This window comes from Pseudophryne corroboree, chromosome 1 (assembly GCF_028390025.1).
Source record: "Pseudophryne corroboree isolate aPseCor3 chromosome 1, aPseCor3.hap2, whole genome shotgun sequence".
Taxonomy (NCBI): Eukaryota; Metazoa; Chordata; class Amphibia; order Anura; family Myobatrachidae; genus Pseudophryne; species Pseudophryne corroboree.
Window position 1 is genome coordinate 79,975,083 of NC_086444.1, and position 20,024 is coordinate 79,995,106.

At 50.2% G+C, this 20,024-nt stretch overlaps 1 protein-coding gene across 3 annotated transcripts in view; it reads right to left on the minus strand.

The window, feature by feature from the left end:
• Window positions 1–20,024, minus strand: part of LOC135056126 (UDP-glucuronosyltransferase 3A1-like) — a 198,429-nt gene that overhangs the window by 84,414 nt on the left and 93,991 nt on the right. The window lies entirely within an intron of this gene.

Sequence of the window (20,024 nt, forward strand, 5' to 3'; positions counted from 1 at the left end):
AAAATGAATTATAATCAATTCCTCCGCGGAGACATTGACCAGCAGCAATTGCCTCCACAAAGTACACAGGGAGCTGAGATGGTGGATTCCAGTGGGGACGAATTGATAATCTGTGAGGAGGGGGATGTACACGGTGATATATCGGAGGGTGAAGATGAGGTGGACATCTTGCCTCTGTAGAGCCAGTTTGTGCAAGGAGAGATTAATTGCTTCTTTTTTGGGGGGGTCCAAACCAACCCGTCATATCAGTCACAGTCGTGTGGCAGACCCCGTCACTGAAATGATGGGTTGGTTAAAGTGTGCATGTCCTGTTTTGTTTATACAACATAAGGGTGGGTGGGAGGGCCCAAGGACAATTCCATCTTGCACCTCTTTTTTCTTTTCTTTTTCTTTGCATCATGTGCTGATTGGGGAGGGTTTTTTGGAAGGGACATCCTGCGTGACACTGCAGTGCCACTCCTAGATGGGCCCGGTGTTTGTGTCGGCCACTAGGGTCGCTAATCTTACTCACACAGTCAGCTACCTCATTGCGCCTCTTTTTTTCTTTGCGTCATGTGCTGTTTGGGGAGGGTTTTTTGGAAGGGACATCCTGCGTGACACTGCAGTGCCACTCCTAGATGGGCCCGGTGTTTGTGTCGGCCACTAGGGTCGCTAATCTTACTCACACAGCTACCTCATTGCGCCTCTTTTTTTCTTTGCGTCATGTGCTGTTTGGGGAGGGTTTTTTGGAAGGGACATCCTGCGTGACACTGCAGTGCCACTCCTAGATGGGCCCGGTGTTTGTGTCGGCCACTAGGGTCGCTAATCTTACTCACACAGCTACCTCATTGCGCCTCTTTTTTTCTTTGCGTCATGTGCTGTTTGGGGAGGGTTTTTTGGAAGGGCCATCCTGCGTGACACTGCAGTGCCACTCCTAGATGGGCCCGGTGTTTGTGTCGGCCACTAGGGTCGCTAATCTTACTCACACAGCTACCTCATTGCGCCTCTTTTTTTCTTTGCGTCATGTGCTGTTTGGGGAGGGTTTTTTGGAAGGGACATCCTGCGTGACACTGCAGTGCCACTCCTAGATGGGCCCGGTGTTTGTGTCGGCCACTAGGGTCGCTAATCTTACTCACACAGCTACCTCATTGCGCCTCTTTTTTTCTTTGCGTCATGTGCTGTTTGGGGAGGGTTTTTTGGAAGGGACATCCTGCGTGACACTGCAGTGCCACTCCTAGATGGGCCCGGTGTTTGTGTCGGCCACTAGGGTCGCTAATCTTACTCACACAGCTACCTCATTGCGCCTCTTTTTTTCTTTGCGTCATGTGCTGTTTGGGGAGGGTTTTTTGGAAGGGCCATCCTGCGTGACACTGCAGTGCCACTCCTAGATGGGCCCGGTGTTTGTGTCGGCCACTAGGGTCGCTAATCTTACTCACACAGCTACCTCATTGCGCCTCTTTTTTTCTTTGCGTCATGTGCTGTTTGGGGAGGGTTTTTTGGAAGGGCCATCCTGCGTGACACTGCAGTGCCACTCCTAGATGGGCCCGGTGTTTGTGTCGGCCACTAGGGTCGCTAATCTTACTCACACAGCTACCTCATTGCGCCTCTTTTTTTCTTTGCGTCATGTGCTGTTTGGGGAGGGTTTTTTGGAAGGGCCATCCTGCGTGACACTGCAGTGCCACTCCTAGATGGGCCCGGTGTTTGTGTCGGCCACTAGGGTCGCTAATCTTACTCACACAGCTACCTCATTGCGCCTCTTTTTTTCTTTGCGTCATGTGCTGTTTGGGGAGGGTTTTTTGGAAGGGACATCCTGCGTGACACTGCAGTGCCACTCCTAGATGGGCCCGGTGTTTGTGTCGGCCACTAGGGTCGCTAATCTTACTCACACAGCTACCTCATTGCGCCTCTTTTTTTCTTTGCGTCATGTGCTGTTTGGGGAGGGTTTTTTGGAAGGGCCATCCTGCGTGACACTGCAGTGCCACTCCTAGATGGGCCCGGTGTTTGTGTCGGCCACTAGGGTCGCTAATCTTACTCACACAGCTACCTCATTGCGCCTCTTTTTTTCTTTGCGTCATGTGCTGTTTGGGGAGGGTTTTTTGGAAGGGACATCCTGCGTGACACTGCAGTGCCACTCCTAGATGGGCCCGGTGTTTGTGTCGGCCACTAGGGTCGCTTATCTTACTCACACAGCGACCTCGGTGCAAATTTTAGGACTAAAAATAATATTGTGAGGTGTGAGGTATTCAGAATAGACTGAAAATGAGTGTAAATTATGGTTTTTGAGGTTAATAATACTTTGGGATCAAAATGACCCCCAAATTCTATGATTTAAGCTGTTTTTTAGTGTTTTTTGAAAAAAACACCCGAATCCAAAACACACCCGAATCCGACAAAAAAAATTCGGTGAGGTTTTGCCAAAACGCGTTCGAACCCAAAACACGGCCGCGGAACCGAACCCAAAACCAAAACACAAAACCCGAAAAATTTCAGGCGCTCATCTCTAGAATCAAATTGATTTTACAGTATTACACCATATATTTGTTATCATTTCTTTCCATGTGATCGTCATTAGTCCATACATCATCTGTTTTCATCGTGAGGATCTGTTGAACTGTTGGACATTTTAAGTGCAAAGTGAGATCATTCCTTTTTCTATATCCATTTGTTGTTATAGGTTTGATGACCTATTTAGTACTGTGTTCTGCTGCTTTACAATTGTGCAGCGCCATAGGTGGAATTGTTTTTCTATCTTATCTGATCGCAAGGCTCTGCAAAAACGCAGAAAGGCGATAAGGTCTGAATCAGGCCCTTAATTCTTATCACTCTGGGCAAATGTTGCCAAGACTGTTAAACCATAAATCAAAGTCAGACTTTGGGGGATTTATACGAGGAGCTGCAATATGTCACAATCGCAGATTTTCTGCAATTCTTGTGGCGGAAATTTTACAGAAATCTTTACAGGAATGTAAAAACCGTAAGATACCATTATGCAGTGTCATTTTAAAAGAAAAATAAGAATTTACTCACCGGTAATTCTATTTCTCGTAGTCCGTAGTGGATGCTGGGTACTACGTAAGGACCATGGGGTATAGACGGGCTCCGCAGGAGACTGGGCACTCTAAAAGAAAGATTAGGTACTATCTGGTGTGCACTGGCTCATCCTCCAGACCTCAGTTAGGGAAACTGTGCCCGGAAGAGCTGACATTACTAGGAAAGGATTTGGAATCCAGGGTAAGACTCATACCAGCCACACCAATCACACCGTACAACTTGTGATAACTATACCCAGTTAACAGTATGAAAACAATAATGAGCCTCAGTAACAGATGGCTCAAAACAATAACCCTTTAGTTATGCAATAATTATATACATGTATTGCAGAGAGTCCGCACGTGGAATACGAGAAATAGAATTACCGGTGAGTAAATTCTTATTTTCTCTGACGTCCTAGTGGATGCTGGGGACTCCGTAAGGACCATGGGGATTATACCAAAGCTCCCAAACGGGCAGGAGAGTGCGGATGACTCTGCAGCACCGAATGAGCAAACTCAAGGTCCTCCTCAGCCAGGGTATCAAACTTGTAGAACTTAGCAAATGTGTTTGAACCCGACCAAGTAGCAGCTCGGCAAAGCTGTAAAGCCGAGACCCCTCGGGCAGCCGCCCAAGAAGAGCGCACCTTCCTTGTGGAATGGGCTTTTACTGATTTTGGATGCGGCAGTCCAGCCGCAGAGTGAGCCAGCTGAATCGTGCTACAGATCCAGCGAGCAATAGTCTGCTTCGAAGCAGGAGCGCGAACCTTGTTGGCTGCATATAGAATAAACAGCGAGTCAGACTTTCTGACTCCCGCCGTTCTGGAAACATAAATTTTCAAAGCCCGGACTACGTCCAGCAACTTGGAATCCTCCAAGTCCCTAGTAGCCGCAGGAACCACAATAGGTTGGTTCAAATGAAACGATGACACCACCTTAGGGAGAAATTGGGGACGAGTCCGCAATTCTGCCCTGTCCATATGGAAGATCAGATATGGGCTTTTACATGACAAAGCCGCCAATTCTGACACACGCCTAGCCGAAGCTAAGGCCAATAGCATGACCACTTTCCACGTGAGATATTTTAGCTCCACGGTCTTCAGTGGCTCAAACCAGTGGGATTTCAGGAAATCCAACACAACGTTAAGATCCCAAGGTGCCACTGGTGGCACAAAAGGAGGCTGAATATGCAGCACTCCCTTTACAAACGTCTGAACCTCAGGCAGTGAAGCCAGTTCTTTTGAAAGAAAATGGATAGGGCCGAGATCTGAACCTTTATGGACCCTAATTTGAGGCCCATAGTCACACCTGACTGTAGGAAATGCAGAAAACGACCCAACTGGAATTCCTCTGTAGGGGCCTTCCTGGCCTCACACCAAGCAACATATTTCCGCCATATGCGGTGATAATGCTTTGCGGTCACATCCTTCCTAGCTCTTATAAGCGTAGGAATTACTTCATCCGGTATACCCTTTTCCGCTAGGATCCGGCGTTCAACCGCCATGCCGTCAAACGCAGCCGCGGTAAGTCTTGAAACAGACAGGGTCCCTGTTGCAACAGGTCCCGTCTGAGAGGCCGAGGCCATGGGTCCTCTGTAATCAACTCTTGTAGCTCCGGGTACCAAGTCCGTCTTGGTCAATCCGGAACGATGAGTATTGTTCTCACTCCACTTTTTCTTACTATTCTCAGCACCTTGGGTATGAGAGGAAGAGGAGGAATCACATATACCGACTGGAACACCCACGGTGTTACTAGTGCGTCCACAGCTATCGCCTGAGGGTCCCTTGACCTGGCGCAATATTTTTTTAGCTTTTTGTTTAGGCGGGACGCCATCATGTCCACCTGTGGCCGTTCCAACCGATTTACAATCTGCTCGAAGACTTCTTGATGAAGTCCCCACTCTCCCGGGTGGAGGTCGTGCCTGCTGAGGAAGTCTGCATCCCAGTTGTCCACTCCCGGAATGAACACCTCTGACAGTGCTTGCACGTGATTCTCCGCCCAACGCAGAATCCTTGTGGCTTCCGCCATTGCCACCCTGCTTCTTGTGCCGCCCTGGCGGTTTACATGGGCGACTGCCGTGATGTTGTCTGACTGAATCAGCACTGGTTGGTCTCGAAGCAGGGGCTCCGCTTGACTCAGGGCATTGTATATGGCCCTTAATTCCAGTATGTTTATGTGCAGACAAGTCTCCTGACTTGACCACAGGCCCTGGAGGTTTCTTCCTTGAGTGACTGCCCCCCATCCGCGGAGGCTTGCATCCGTGGTCACCAGGACCCAGTCCTGTATGCCGAACCTGCGGCCCTGAAGAAGATGAGCACTCTGCAGCCACCACAGAAGAGACACCCTGGCCCTCGGGGACAGGGTAATCAGCCGATGCATCTGAAGATGCGATCCGGACCACTTGTCCAACAGATCCCACTGAAAGATCCTGGCATGGAACCTGCCGAAGGGAATGGCTTCGTATGACGCCACCATCTTTCCCAGTACTCGCATGCAGTGGTGCACCAATACCTGTTTTGGTTTCAGGAGGTCTCTGACCAGAGTCACTAACTCCTGAGCCTTTTCCTCTGGGAGAAACACCTTCTTCTGTTCTGTGTCCAGAATCATATCCAGGAAGGGCAGACGCGTCGTAGGACACAGCTGCGACTTTGGAATATTCAGAATCCAGCCGTGCCGTAGCAACACTTCCTGAGAGTATGCTACGCTGATGAACTACTGCTCCCTGGACCTCGCCTTTATGAGAAGATCGTCCAAGTACGGGATAACTGTAACTCCTTGCTTCCGAAGGAGTACCATCATTTCCGCCATTACCTTGGTAAAAACTCTCGGTGCCGTGGACAGACCAAACGGAAACGTCTGGAATTGGAAATGACAGTCCTGTACCACAAACCTGAGGTACTCCTGGTGAGGTGGATAAAATAAGAATTTACTCACCGGTAATTCTATTTCTCGTAGTCCGTAGTGGATGCTGGGGACTCTGTAAGGACCATGGGGAATAGACGGGCTCCGCAGGAGACTGGGCACTCTATAGAAATATTTAGGACTATCTGGTGTGCACTGGCTCCTCCCCCTATGACCCTCCTCCAAGCCTCAGTTAGGAACTGTGCCCGGAAGAGCTGACACAATAAGTAAGGATTTTGAATCCCGGGTAAGACTCATACCAGCCACACCAATCACACCATATAACACGTGATAGGAACCCCGGTTAACAGTATGATAACAAATGGAGCCTCTGAAGAGATGGCTCACAACAAAACCCGATTTTTGTAACAATAACTATGTACAAGTCTTGCAGACAATCCGCACTTGGGATGGGCGCCCAGCATCCACTACGGACTACGAGAAATAGAATTACCGGTGAGTAAATTCTTATTTTCTCTGACGTCCTAGTGGATGCTCGGGACTCCGTAAGGACCATGGGGATTATACCAAAGCTCCCAAACGGGCGGGAGAGTGCGGATGACTCTGCAGCACCGAATGAGAGAACTCCAGGTCCTCCTCAGACAGGGTATCAAATTTGTAGAATTTTGCAAACGTGTTTGCCCCTGACCAAGTAGCTGCTCGGCAAAGTTGTAAAGCCGAGACCCCTCGGGCAGGCGCTCAAGATGAGCCCACCTTCCTTGTGGAATGGGCTTTTACAGATTTAGGCTGCGGTGGTAATCCAACCGCAGAATGCGCCAGCTGAATAGTGCTACAAATCCAGCGCGCAATAGACTGCTTAGAAGCAGGAGCACCCAGCTTGGTGGGTGCATACAGGATAAACAGCGAGTCAGTTTTTCTGACTCTAGCCGTCCTGGAAACATACATTTTCAGGGTCCTGACTACGTCCAGCAACTTGGAATCCTCCAAGTCCCTAGTAGCCGCAGGCACCACAATAGGTTGGTTCAAGTGAAAAGCTGAGACCACCTTTGGGAGAAACTGAGGACGAGTCCTCAATTCTGCCCTATCCATATGGAAAATCAGATAAGGGCTTTTACAAGACAAAGCCGCCAATTCTGAAACCCGCCTGGCCGAAGCCAGGGCCAACAGCATGACCACTTTCCACGTGAGATATTTTAAATCCACAGTCTTAAGTGGTTCGAACCAATGTGATTTCAGGAATGCCAAAACCACATTGAGATCCCAAGGTGCCACTGGGGGCACAAAAGGAGGCTGAATATGCAGAACTCCTTTGACAAAAGTCTGAACTTCAGACAGTGAAGCCAGTTCTTTCTGGAAGAAAATCGACAGAGACGAAATCTGGACCTTGATGGACCCCAATTTGAGGCCCAACATCACCCCTGCTTGCAGGAATCGACCCAGTTGAAATTCCTCCGTCGGGGCCTTCATGGCCTCACACCAAGCAACATATTTCCGCCAAATGCGGTGATAATGTCTTGCGGTGACATCCTTCCTGGCTTTGATCAGGGTAGGGATGACTTCCTCCGGAAAACCCTTTTCCTTCAGGATCCGGTGTTCAACCGCCATGCCGTCAAGCGTAGCAGTGGTAAGTCTTGGAACAGACAGGGTCCCTGCTGCAGCAGGTCTTGTCTGAGCGGCAGAGGCCAAGGGTCCTCTGCAAGCATCTCTTGAAGTTCCGGGTACCAAGCTCTTCTTGGCCAATCCGGAACCACGAGTATGGTTTTCACTCCTCGCCTTCTTATTATTCTCAGTACCTTGGGTATGAGAGGTAGAGGAGGAAACACATAAACCGACTGGTACACCCATGGTGTCACTAGAGCGTCCACCGCTATCGCCTGAGGGTCTCTTGACCTGGCGCAATATCTTTTCAACTTCTTGTTGAGGCGGGACGCCATCATGTCTACCTGTGGTTTTTCCCACCGGTTTACCAGCATTTGGAAGACTTCTGGATGAAGTCCCCATTCTCCCGGCTGGAGGTCGTGCCTGCTGAGGAAGTATGCTTCCCAGTTGTCCACTCCCGGAATGAACACTGCTGTCAGTGCTAACACATGATTCTCTGCCCATCGGAGAATCCTTGTGGCTTCTGCCATCGCCATCCCGCTTCTTGTGCCGCCCTGTCTGTTTACGTGGGCGACCGCCGTGATGTTGTCTGACTGGATCAGTACCGGCTGGTTCTGAAGCAGGGGCCTTGCCTGGCTTAGGGCATTGTAAATGGCCCTTAGCTCCAGGATATTTATGTGAAGAGAAATCTCCTGATTTGACCACAGTCCTTGGAAATTTCTTCCCTTTGTGACTGCCCCCCAGCCCCGAAGGCTGGCATCCGTGGTCACCAGGACCCAGTCCTGTATTCCGAATCTGCGGCCCTCTAGTAGATGAGCCCTCTGCAGCCACCACAGCAGCGACACCCTGGTTCTTGACGATAGGGTTATCCGCTGTTGCATCTGGAGATGGGACCCGGACCATTTGTCCAACAGGTCCCACTGGAACGTCCTTGCGTGGAACCTTCCGGAGGGAATTGCTTCGTATGAAGCTACCATTTTTCCCAGGACTCGTGTGCATTGATGTACCGACACTTTTCCTGGTTTTAGGATGTCTCTGACCAGAGATGACAATTCCTCGGCTTTTTCCACTGGAAGAAACACTCTTTTCTGGTCTGTGTCCAGAATCATTCCCAGGAACAGAAGCCGTGTCGTCGGGACCAGCTGTGACTTTGGAATATTGAGAATCCAGCCGTGCTGTTGTAGAAAGTGCTACCCCCACTACCAACTGTTCTTTGGACCTCGCCTTTATCAGGAGATCGTCCAAGTACGGGATAATTAAAACTCCTTTCTTGCGAAGGAGTATCATAATTTCGGCCATAACCTTGGTAAAGACCCTCGGTGCCGTGGATAACCCAAACGGCAGCGTCTGGAACTGATAATGACAGTCCTGTACCACAAATCTGAGGTACTCCTGGTGCGGAGGGTAAATGGGGACATGCAGGTACGCATCCTTGATGTCCAGGGAGACCATGTAATACCCCTCCTCCAGGCTCGCAATAACCGCCCTGAGAGATTCCATCTTGAACTTGAACCTTTTGATATAAGTGTTCAAGGATTTTAAATTTAAGATGGGTCTCACCGAACCGTCCGGTTTCGGTACCACAAACATTGTGGAGTAGTAACCCTTTCCTTGCTGAAGGAGGGGTACCTTGACAATCACTTTCTGTGAATGCAGTTTTTGAATAGCCACCAACACTGCCTCCCTGGCAGAGGGAGTTGCCGGCAAGGCAGATTTTAGGAAACGGCGGGGGGGAGACGTCTCGAATTCCAGCCTGTACCCCTGAAGTACTACTTGAAGGACCCAGGGATCCACTTGTGAGAGAGCCCACTGTGTGCTGAAAAACCTGAGACGTGCCCCCACCGTTCCCGGTTCCGCCTGAGCAGCCCCAGCGTCATGCTGTGGACTTACCGGACGCAGGGGAGGACTTCTGCACCTGGGAACTAGCTGTGTGCTGCAGCTTTTTCACCCTTCCTCTGCCCCTCGGCAGAAAGGAGGAGCCTCTAGCCCTCTTATTTTTCTGGGGCCGAAAGGACTGTACCTGATAATACGGTGCTTTCTTTTGCTGTGGGGTAGCCTGTGGCAAAAAAGTCGATTTCCCAGCAGTAGCTGTGGAAACGAGGTCTGAAAGACCTTCCCCAAAAAGTTCCACCCCTTTATAGGGTAAAACTTCCATGTGCCGCTTTGAGCCGGCATCACCTGACCATTGCCTAGTCCATAACCCCCGTCTGGCGGCAATGGACATAGCGCTTATTTTTGATGCCAGCCGGCAAATATCCCTCTGTGCATCACGCATGTATAAGACCGCGTCTTTTATATGGTCAATCGTTAGCAAAATATTGTCCCTATCCATGGTATCAATGTTTTCCGACAGGGAATCTGACCACGCAGCTGCAGCACTGCACATCCAAGCCGATGCAATAGCGGGTCTCAATATAATGCCAGTGTGTGTGTATATAGCTTTTAGGGTATTTTCCTGCTTTATATCAGCAGGTTCCTTTAGGGCGGCCGTATCCGGAGACGGTAGTGCCACCTTCTTTGATAAGCGTGTCAGCGCTTTATCTACCCTAGGGGGTGTTTCCCAGCGTGACCTATCCTCTGGCGGGAAAGGGTACGCAGCCATTAACCGTTTAGAAATTATCAATTTCTTATCTGGGGAAGTCCACGCTTCCTCACACCTCATTTAATTCGTCAGATGCAGGAAAAACTACTGGTAGTTTTTTCTCACCAAACATAATACCCTTTTTTGTGGTACCTGGGGTATCATCAGAAATGTGAATACATTTTTCATTGCCTCAATCATGTAACGGGTGGATCTATTGGAGGGTACACTCGTCTCATCATCGTCGACACTGGAGTCGGTATCCGTGTCGACATCTGTATCTGTCATCTGAGGTAACGGGCGTTTTACAGCCCCTGATGACATTTGAGACGCTTGGACAGGCACAAGCTGAGTAGCTGGCTGTCCTATGTCGTCAAACCTTTTATGTAAGGAGCTGACACTGTCACGTAATTCCTTCCATAAGTCCATCCACACTGGTGTCGACCCCGCAGGGGGTGACATCACATTCACAGGCATTTGCTCCGCCTCCACATCATTATCCTCATCATACATGTCGACACAGCAGTACCGACACACAGCAGACACACAGGGAATGCTCTTACAGAGGGCAGGACCCCACAAAGCCCTTTGGGGAGACAGAGGGAGAGTATGCCAGCACACACCAGGGCGCTATATAACACAGGGATATCACCTATACAGAGTGTTTTCCCTTATAGCTGCCTATATAATATATATACTGCGCCTAAATTGTGCCCCCCCTCTCTTTTTTATCCTTTCTGTAGTGCAGGACTGCAGGGGGGAGCCAGGGAGCTTCCTTCCAGCGGAGCTGTGAGGGAAAAATGGCGCCAGTGTGCTGAGGGAGATGGCTCCGCCCCTTTTTCGGCGGGCTTTCTCCCGCTATTTTATCGTTTCTGGCAGGGGTTAATATACACCTATATAGCCCCTGGGGCTATATATGGTGTTAATTTGCCAGCCAAGGTGTTAATATTGCTGCTCAGGGCGCCCCCCCCCAGCGCCCTGCACCCATCAGTGACCGCAGTGAGTGGTGTGCATGAGGAGCAATGGCGCACAGCTGCAGTGCTGTGCGTTACCTTGGAGAAGACAGAAGTCTTCAGCCGCCGATTTTCCGGACCTTCTTGCTTCTGGCTCTGTAAGGGGAACGGCGGCGCGGCTCCGGGAACGGACGACGAGGTCGGGTCCTGTGTTCGATCCCTCTGGAGCTAATGGTGTTCAGTAGCCTAAGAAGCCCAAGCTACCACCAGTTAGGTAGGTTCGCTTCTTCTCCCCTTAGTCCCTCGCTGCAGTGAGCCTGTTGCCAGCAGGTCTCACTGTAAAATAAAAAACCTAAACTATACTTTCTTCTAGGAGCTCAGGAGAGCCCCTAGTGTGCATCCAGCTCGGCCGGGCACAGAAATCTAACTGAGGCTTGGAGGAGGGTCATAGGGGGAGGAGCCAGTGCACACCAGATAGTCCTAAATCTTTCTATAGAGTGCCCAGTCTCCAGCGGAGCCCGTCTATTCCCCATGGTCATTATGGAGTCCCCAGCATCCACTAGGACGTCAGAGAAATGGGGACATGCAAGTACACATCCTTGATGTCCAGAGATACCATAAAATCCCCCTCTTCCAGGCTCGCAATGACCGCTCTGAGCGATTCCATTTTGAACTTGAACTTTTTCATGTAAATGTTCAAGGATTTTAAATTTAGAATGGGTTTTACCAAACCGTCCGGTTTCGGTACCACAAACAGTGTGGAATAGTAACCCTTTCCCTGCTGAAGGGGGGGTATCATTATTATCACTTGCTGGAGGTACAGCTTGTGAATTGCCGCCAGGACTACCTCCCTCTCAGTGGGAGAAGCCGGCAAGGCAGATTTTAGGTAACGGTGAGGGGAGGTCACCTCGAACTCCAGCTTGTATCCCTGCGACACAATCTGTATAGCCCAAGGATCCACCTTTGAGCGAACCCACTGATTGCTGAAGTGTCGGAGACGCGCCCCCACCGCTCCTGGCTCCGCCTGTGGAGCCCCAGCGTCATGCGGTAGACTTAGTGGAAGCCGGGAAAGACTTTTGTTACTGAGAACTGGCTGCATGGTGCAGCTTCTTTCCTCTACCCCTGCCTCTAGCAAGAAAGGACGCCCCTCTGACCTTCTTGCTTTTTTGAGAACGAAAGGACTGCATTTGTTAATACGGTGCTTTCTTAGGCTGTGAGGAAACCTGTGGCAAGAAAGTTGACTTTCCAGCTGTTGCTGTGGATACGAGGTCCGAGAGACCGTCCCCAAACAACTCCTCACCCTTATAAGGCAAAACCTCCATGTGTTTTTTAGAGTCGGCATCCCCTGTCCATTGCCGAATCCATAAGACCCACTTGGCAGAAATGGACATTGCATTAATTCTAGAGCCCAGCAGGCAAATGTCCCTCTGGGCATCCCGCATATACAAGACAACGTCTTTAATATGGCCAAGGGTTAGCAATACGGTATCCCTGTCCAGGGTATCTAACCCCTCCGACAGAGTATCTGTCCATGCTGCTACAGCACTGCACATCCAGGCTGAAGCAATAGCCGGTCTCAGTAGAGTACCAGAGTGTGTATACACTGACTTCAGGATACCTTCCTGCTTCCTATCCGCAGGCTCTTTTAAGGCGGCCGTATCCTGAGACGGCAAGGCCACCCTCTTAGATAAGCGCGTCAGGGCCTTGTCTACCCTAGGGGAGGATTCCCAACGTAACCTATCCGTTGGCGGGAAAGGGTACGCCAGTAGTATTCTTTTGGGAATCACCACTTTCTTATCAGGGGAAGACCACGCTTCTTCACATAACTCATTTAATTCATGTGACGGGGGAAGAGTCACTGGCTGCTTTTTCTCCCCAAACATATTTACCCTCGTCAGGGACAGGGTCAACCTCTGAAATGTGTAATACATTTTTCATTGCAATAATCATGTATCGGATGGCCTTGGTCATTTTAGGCTGTAATTGTGCCTCATCATCGTCGACACTGGAGTCGGACTCCGTGTCGGCATCCGTGTCAACCAACTGAGATAGTGGGCGTTTTTGAGACCCTGCCGGCATCTGAGGCGCCTGGGCAGGCCCGGGTTGAGTGCCCGGCTGTCCCCCGGCAGCAACATCATCAAACCTTTTGTGTAATGAGTTTACATTGTCATTTAAGACCTTCCACATAACCATCCAATCAGGGTTCGGCACCGACACCACATCTATCTGCCCTTGCTCCGCCTCCACGTAACCCTCCTCATCAAACATGTCGACACAGCCGTACCGACACACAGCACACACACAGGGAATGCTCAGACTGAGGACAGGACCCCACAAGGTCTTTGGGGAGAAAGAGTATGCCAGCACACACCGCAGCGCTATATAACTCAGGGATATACACCACAAGAAGTGATTTCCCAATAGCTGCTTAATAAACACCTTTTGTGCCTAAATTTATGTGCCCCCCCCCCCCATCTTTTTTTACCCTTCTAGCTTCCAGGAGACTGCAGGGGAGAGCCTGGGGAGCGTCCTTCCAGCGGAGCTGTGAAGAAAAATGGCGCTGGTGTGCTGAGGAAGAAGGCCCCGCCCCCTCAGCGGCGGGCTTCTCCCGCTGTCTGTGACAGGAAAATGGCGGGGGATTTTTCACATATGCAGTACCAGACTGTATTATGTGTAGATTTTGCCAAAGGTACTCTAATTGCTGCCCAGGGCGCCCCCCTGCTGCTGTGCGCTACCTTAAATGAAGACAGGAGTCTTCAGCCGCCGATTTGACCATCTTCCAGCTTCTGATCTTCTGGCTCTGCGAGGGGGACGGCGGCGCGGCTTCGGGAACGGACGATCGAGGACAGCTGCCTGTGTTCGAACCCTCTGGAGCTAATGGTGTCCAGTAGCCTTAGAAGCGCAACCTGGCTGTGAACAGGTAGGTTTGCTTCTCTCCCCTCGGTCCCACGTAGCAGTGAGTCTGTTGCCAGCAGATCTCACTGAAAATAAAAAAACCTAACAAATACTTTCTTAAACTAGCAGGCTCATGAGAGCCCACTAGGAGCACCCAGCTCTGGCAGGGCACAGATTCTAACTGAGGTCTGGAGGAGGGGCATAGAGGGAGGAGCCAGTGCACACCAGATAGTACCTAATCTTTCTTTTGGAGTGCCCAGTCTCCTGCGGAGCCCGTCTATTCCCCATGGTCCTTACGGAGTCCCCAGCATCCACTAGGACGTTAGAGAAAATAAGAATTTACTTACCGATAATTCTATTTCTCATAGTCCGTAGTGGATGCTGGGAACTCCGTAAGGACCATGGGGAATAGCGGCTCCGCAGGAGACTGGGCACAAAAAGTAAAAGCTTTAGACTAGCTGGTGTGCACTGGCTCCTCCCCCTATGACCCTCCTCCAAGCCTCAGTTAAGATACTGTGCCGGACGAGCGTACATAATAAGGAAGGATCTTGAATCCCGGGTAAGACTCATACCAGCCACACCAATCACACCGTACAACTCGTGATCTGAACCCAGTTAACAGTATGATAACCGTAGGAGCCTCTGAAAAGATGGCTTCCAACAATAAACAACCCGATTTGTTTGTAACAATAACTATATACAAGGTATTGCAGACAATCCGCACTTGGGATGGGCGCCCAGCATCCACTACGGACTATGAGAAATAGAATTATCGGTAAGTAAATTCTTATTTTCTCTGACGTCCTAGTGGATGCTGGGAACTCCGTAAGGACCATGGGGATTATACCAAAGCTCCCAAACGGGCGGGAGAGTGCGGATGACTCTGCAGCACCGAATGAGAGAACTCCAGGTCCTCCTCAGCCAGGGTATCAAATTTGTAGAATTTAGCAAACGTGTTTGCCCCTGACCAAGTAGCTGCTCGGCAAAGTTGTAAAGCCGAGACCCCTCGGGCAGCCGCCCAAGATGAGCCCACCTTCCTTGTGGAATGGGCTTTTACAGATTTTGGCTGTGGCAGGCCTGCCACAGAATGTGCAAGTTGAATTGTACTACAAATCCAACGAGCAATCGTCTGCTTAGAAGCAGGAGCACCCAGCTTGTTGGGTGCATACAGTATAAACAGCGAGTCAGATTTTCTGACTCCAGCCGTCCTGGAAACATATTTTCAGGGCCCTGACTACGTCCAGCAACTTGGAGTCCTCCAAGTCCCTAGTAGCCACAGGTACCACAATAGGTTGATTCATGTGAAACGCTGAAACCACCTTAGGGAGAAATTGAGGACGAGTCCTCAATTCCGCCCTATCCGAATGAAATATCAGGTAAGGGCTTTTATAGGATAAAGCCGCCAATTCTGATACGCGCCTGGCTGAAGCCAGGGCCAACAGCATTACCACTTTCCATGTGAGATATTTCAAATCCACTGTGGCAAGTGGTTCAAACCAATGTGATTTTAGGAACCCTAAAACTACATTGAGATCCCAAGGTGCCACTGGAGGCACAAAAGGAGGCTGTATATGCAGTACCCCTTTGACAAACGTCTGAACTTCAGGCACTGAAGCCAGTTCTTTCTGGAAGAAGATCGACAGGGCCGAAATTTGAACCTTAATGGATCCTAATTTTAGGCCCATAGACAATCCTGCTTGCAGGAAGTGTAGGAAACGACCCAGTTGAAATTCCTCCGTAGGGGCCTTCTTGGCCTCACACCACGCAACATATTTTCGCCAAATGCGATGATAATGTTTTGCAGTTACATCCTTCCTGGCCTTGATCAGAGTAGGGATGACTTCATCTGGAATGCCTTTTTCCTTCAGGATCCGGCGTTCAACCGCCATGCCGTCAAACGCAGCCGCGGTAAGTCTTGGAACAGACAAGGTCCCTGCTGGAGCAGGTCCTTCCTTAGAGGTAGAGGCCACGGGTCCTCCGTGAGCATCTCTTGCAGCTCCGGGTACCAAGTTCTTCTTGGCCAATCCGGAGCCACGAGTATCGTTCTTACTCCTCTCCTTCTTATGATTCTCAGTACTTTTGGTATGAGAGGAAGAGGAGGGAACACATATACCGACTGGAACACCCACGGAGTTACCAGAGCGTCCACCGCTATTGCCTGAGGGTCCCTTGACCTGGCGCAATATCTGTCCAGTTTCTTGTTGAGACGGGACGCCATCATGTCCACCTTTGGTTTTTCCCAACGGTTTACAATCACTTGGAAGACTTCTGGATGAAGTCCCCACTCCCCCGGGTGGAGGTCGTGTCTGCTGAGGAAGTCAACTTCCCAGTTGTCCACTCCCGGAATGAACACTGCTGACAGTGCTATCACATGATTTTCCGCCCAGCGGAGAATCCTTGCAGCTTCTGCCATTGCCCTCCTGCTTCTTGTGCCGCCCTGTCTGTTTACGTGGGCGACAGCCGTGATGTTGTCCGACTGGATCAATACCGGTTGACCCTGAAGCAGAGGCCTTGCTTGACTTAGGGCATTGTAAATGGCCCTTAGCTCTAGGATATTTATGTGAAGAGACGTTTCCATGCTTGACCACAAGCCCTGGAAATTTCTTCCCTGTGTGACTGCTCCCCAGCCTCTCAGGCTGGCATCCGTGGTTACCAGCATCCAATCCTGAATGCCGAATCTGCGGCCCTCTAGAAGATGAGCCTTCTGTAACCACCACAGGAGAGATACCCTTGTCCTTGGAGATAGGGTTATCCGCTGATGCATCTGAAGATGCGATCCGGACCATTTGTCCAGCAGATCCCACTGAAAAGTTCTTGCATGGAATCTTCCGAATGGAATCGCTTCGTAAGAAGCCACCATTTTTCCCAGGTCTCTCGTGCACTGATGCACTGACACTTGTCCTGGTTTTAGGAGGTTCCTGACTAGCTCGGATAACTCCCTGGCCTTCTCCTCCGGGAGAAACACCTTTTTCTGGACTGTGTCCAGAATCATCCCTAGGAACAGTAGACGTGTTGTTGGAATCAGCTGTGATTTTGGGATATTTAGAATCCACCCGTGCTGACGTAGCACTACCTGAGATAGTGCTTCTCCGACCTCTAACTGTTCCCTGGACCTTGCCCTTATCAGGAGATCGTCCAAGTAAGGGATAATTAATACGCCTTTTCTTCGAAGAAGAATCATCATTTCGGCCATTACCTTGGTAAAGACCCGTGGTGCCGTGGACAATCCAAACGGCAGCGTCTGAAACTGATAATGACAGTTTTGTATCACAAACCTGAGGTACCCTTGGTGAGAAGGGTAGATTGGGACATGGAGATAAGCATCCTTGATGTCTAGAGATACCATATAGTCCCCTTCTTCCAGGTTCGCTATCACTGCTCTGAGTGACTCCATCTTGAATTTGAACCTTTGTATGTAAGTGTTCAAAGATTTTAGATTTAAAATTGGTCTCACCGAGCCGTCCGGCTTCGGTACCACAAACAGCGTGGAATAATACCCCTTTCCCTGTTGTAGGAGGGGTACCTTGATTATCACCTGCTGGGAATACAGCTTGTGAATAGCTTCCAATACTGCCTCCCTGTCGGAGGGAGACGTTGGTAGAGCAGACTTCAGGAACCGGCGAGGGGGAGACGTCTCGAATTCCAATTTGTACCCCTGTGATACTACCTGCAGGATCCAGGGGTCCACTTGCGAGTGAGCCCACTGCGCGCTGAAATTCTTGAGACGGCCCCCCACCGTGCCCGAGTCTGCTTGCAGAGCCCCAGCGTCATGCTGAGGACTTGGCAGAAGCGGGGGAGGGCTTCTGCTCCTGGGAAGAGGCTGCATGGTGCAGTCTTTTTCCCCTTCCTCTGCCCCGGGGCAGGAACGAGCGGCCTTTTTCCCTCTTGCCCTTATAGGGACGAAAGGACTGGGTTTGAAAAGACGGTGTCTTTTTCTGCTGAGAGGTGACCTGGGGTAAAAAGGTGGATTTTCCAGCCGTTGCTGTGGCCACCAGGTCCGATAGACCGACCCCAAATAACTCCTCCCCTTTATACGGCAATACTTCCATATGTCGTTTGGAATCCGCATCACCTGACCACTGTCGCGTCCATAACGTTCTTCTGGCAGAAATGGACATCGCACTTACTCTAGATGCCAGGGTGCAAATATCCCTCTGTGCATCTCGCATATATAGTAATGCATCCTTTAAATGCTCTATAGTTAATAATATACTGTCCCTATCCAGGGTATCAATATTTTCAGTCAGGGAATCCGACCAAGCCACTCCAGCGCTGCACATCCAGGCTGAGGCGATCGCTGGTCGCAGTATAACACCGGTATGTGTGTATATACCTTTTAAGATATTTTCCAGCCTTCTATCAGCTGGTTCCTTGAGAGCGGCCGTATCAGGAGACGGTAACGCCACTTGTTTTGATAAGCGTGTGAGCGCCTTATCTACCCTAGGGGGTGTTTCCCAACGTGCCCTAACCTCTGGCGGGAAAGGGTATAGTGCCAATAGTTTATTAGAAATCAGCAGTTTTTTATCGGGGGAAACCCACGCTTTATCACACACCTCATTTAATTCATCTGACTCAGGAAAAACCACTGGTAGTTTTTTCACACCCTACATAATACCCTTTTTTGTGGTACTTGTAGTGTCAGAAATGTTCAATGCCTCCTTCATTGCCGTGATCATGTAACGTGTGGCCCTACTGGATATTACGTTTGTCTCGTCACCGTCGACACTGGATTCCGTATCCATGTCAGGGTCTGTGTCGACCATCTGAGGTAACGGGCGTTTTAGCGCCCCTGACGGTGTCTGAGACGCCTGAACAGGCACTAATTGATTTGTCGGCTGTCTCATGTCGTCAACAGTTTTTTGCAAAGTGCTGACATTGTCACGTAATTCTTTAATTACTACCATCCAGTCAGGTGTCGACTCCCTAGGGGGTGACATCACTAACACAGGCAATTGCTCTGCTTCCACATCATTTTCCTCCTCATACATGTCGACACAATCGTACCGACACCCAGCACACACACAGGGAATGCTCTGATAGAGGACAGGACCCCACTAGCCCTTTGGGGAGACAGAGGGAGAGTTTGCCAGCACACACCAGAGCGCTATATATATACAGGGATAACCTTATATAAGTGTTACTCCCTGTTATAGCTGCTGTATTTATATATTAGCTGCCAATAGTGCCCCCCTCTCTGTTTTACCCTGTTTCTGTAGTGCAGGACTGCAGGGGAGAGTCAGGGAGCCGTCCTTCCAGCGGAGCTGTGAAAGAAAATGGCGCTTGTGTGCTGAGGAGAAAGGCTCCACCCCCTTCACGGCGGCCTTTTCTCCCGCTTTTTTCAGGAAACTGGCAGGGGATAAATGCATCCATATAGCCCAGGAGCTATATGTGATGCATTTTTTTTAGCCATATAAGGTTTTTATATCGTTTTTATTGCGTCTCAGGGCGCTCCCCCCCCAGCGCCCTGCACCCTCAGTGACCGGAGTGTGAAGTGTGCTGAGAGCAATGGCGCACAGCTGCAGTGCTGTGCGCTACCTTATTTGAAGACAGGAACGTCTTCTGCCGCCGCTTTCTCCGGACCTCTTCGCTCTTCTGGCTCTGTAAGGGGGCCGGCGGCGCGGCTCCGGGACCCATCCAGGCTGAACCTGTGATCGTCCCTCTGGAGCTAATGTCCAGTAGCCAAGAAGCCCAATCCACTCTGCAGTCAGGTGAGTTCGCTTCTTCTCCCCTTAGTCCCACGATGCAGTGAGCCTGTTGCCAGCAGGACTCACTGAAAATAAAAAACCTATTTAAACTTTTACTTCTAAGCAGCTCAGGAGAGCCACTTAGCTTGCACCCTTCTCGTTCGGGCACAAAAATCTAACTGAGGCTTGGAGGAGGGTCATAGGGGGAGGAGCCAGTGCACACCAGCTAGTCTAAAGCTTTTACTTTTTGTGCCCAGTCTCCTGCGGAGCCGCTATTCCCCATGGTCCTTACGGAGTTCCCAGCATCCACTAGGACGTCAGAGAAATAGTGTTTTGGTGTTGCTGCTTTGTACTTAAAACACTTTACATTTGGGATACGGGATACAGTTGTAAACATTGTCAGACGGGCCCACAGGGAAAGTCTCCGGTGGGCCCCACACCC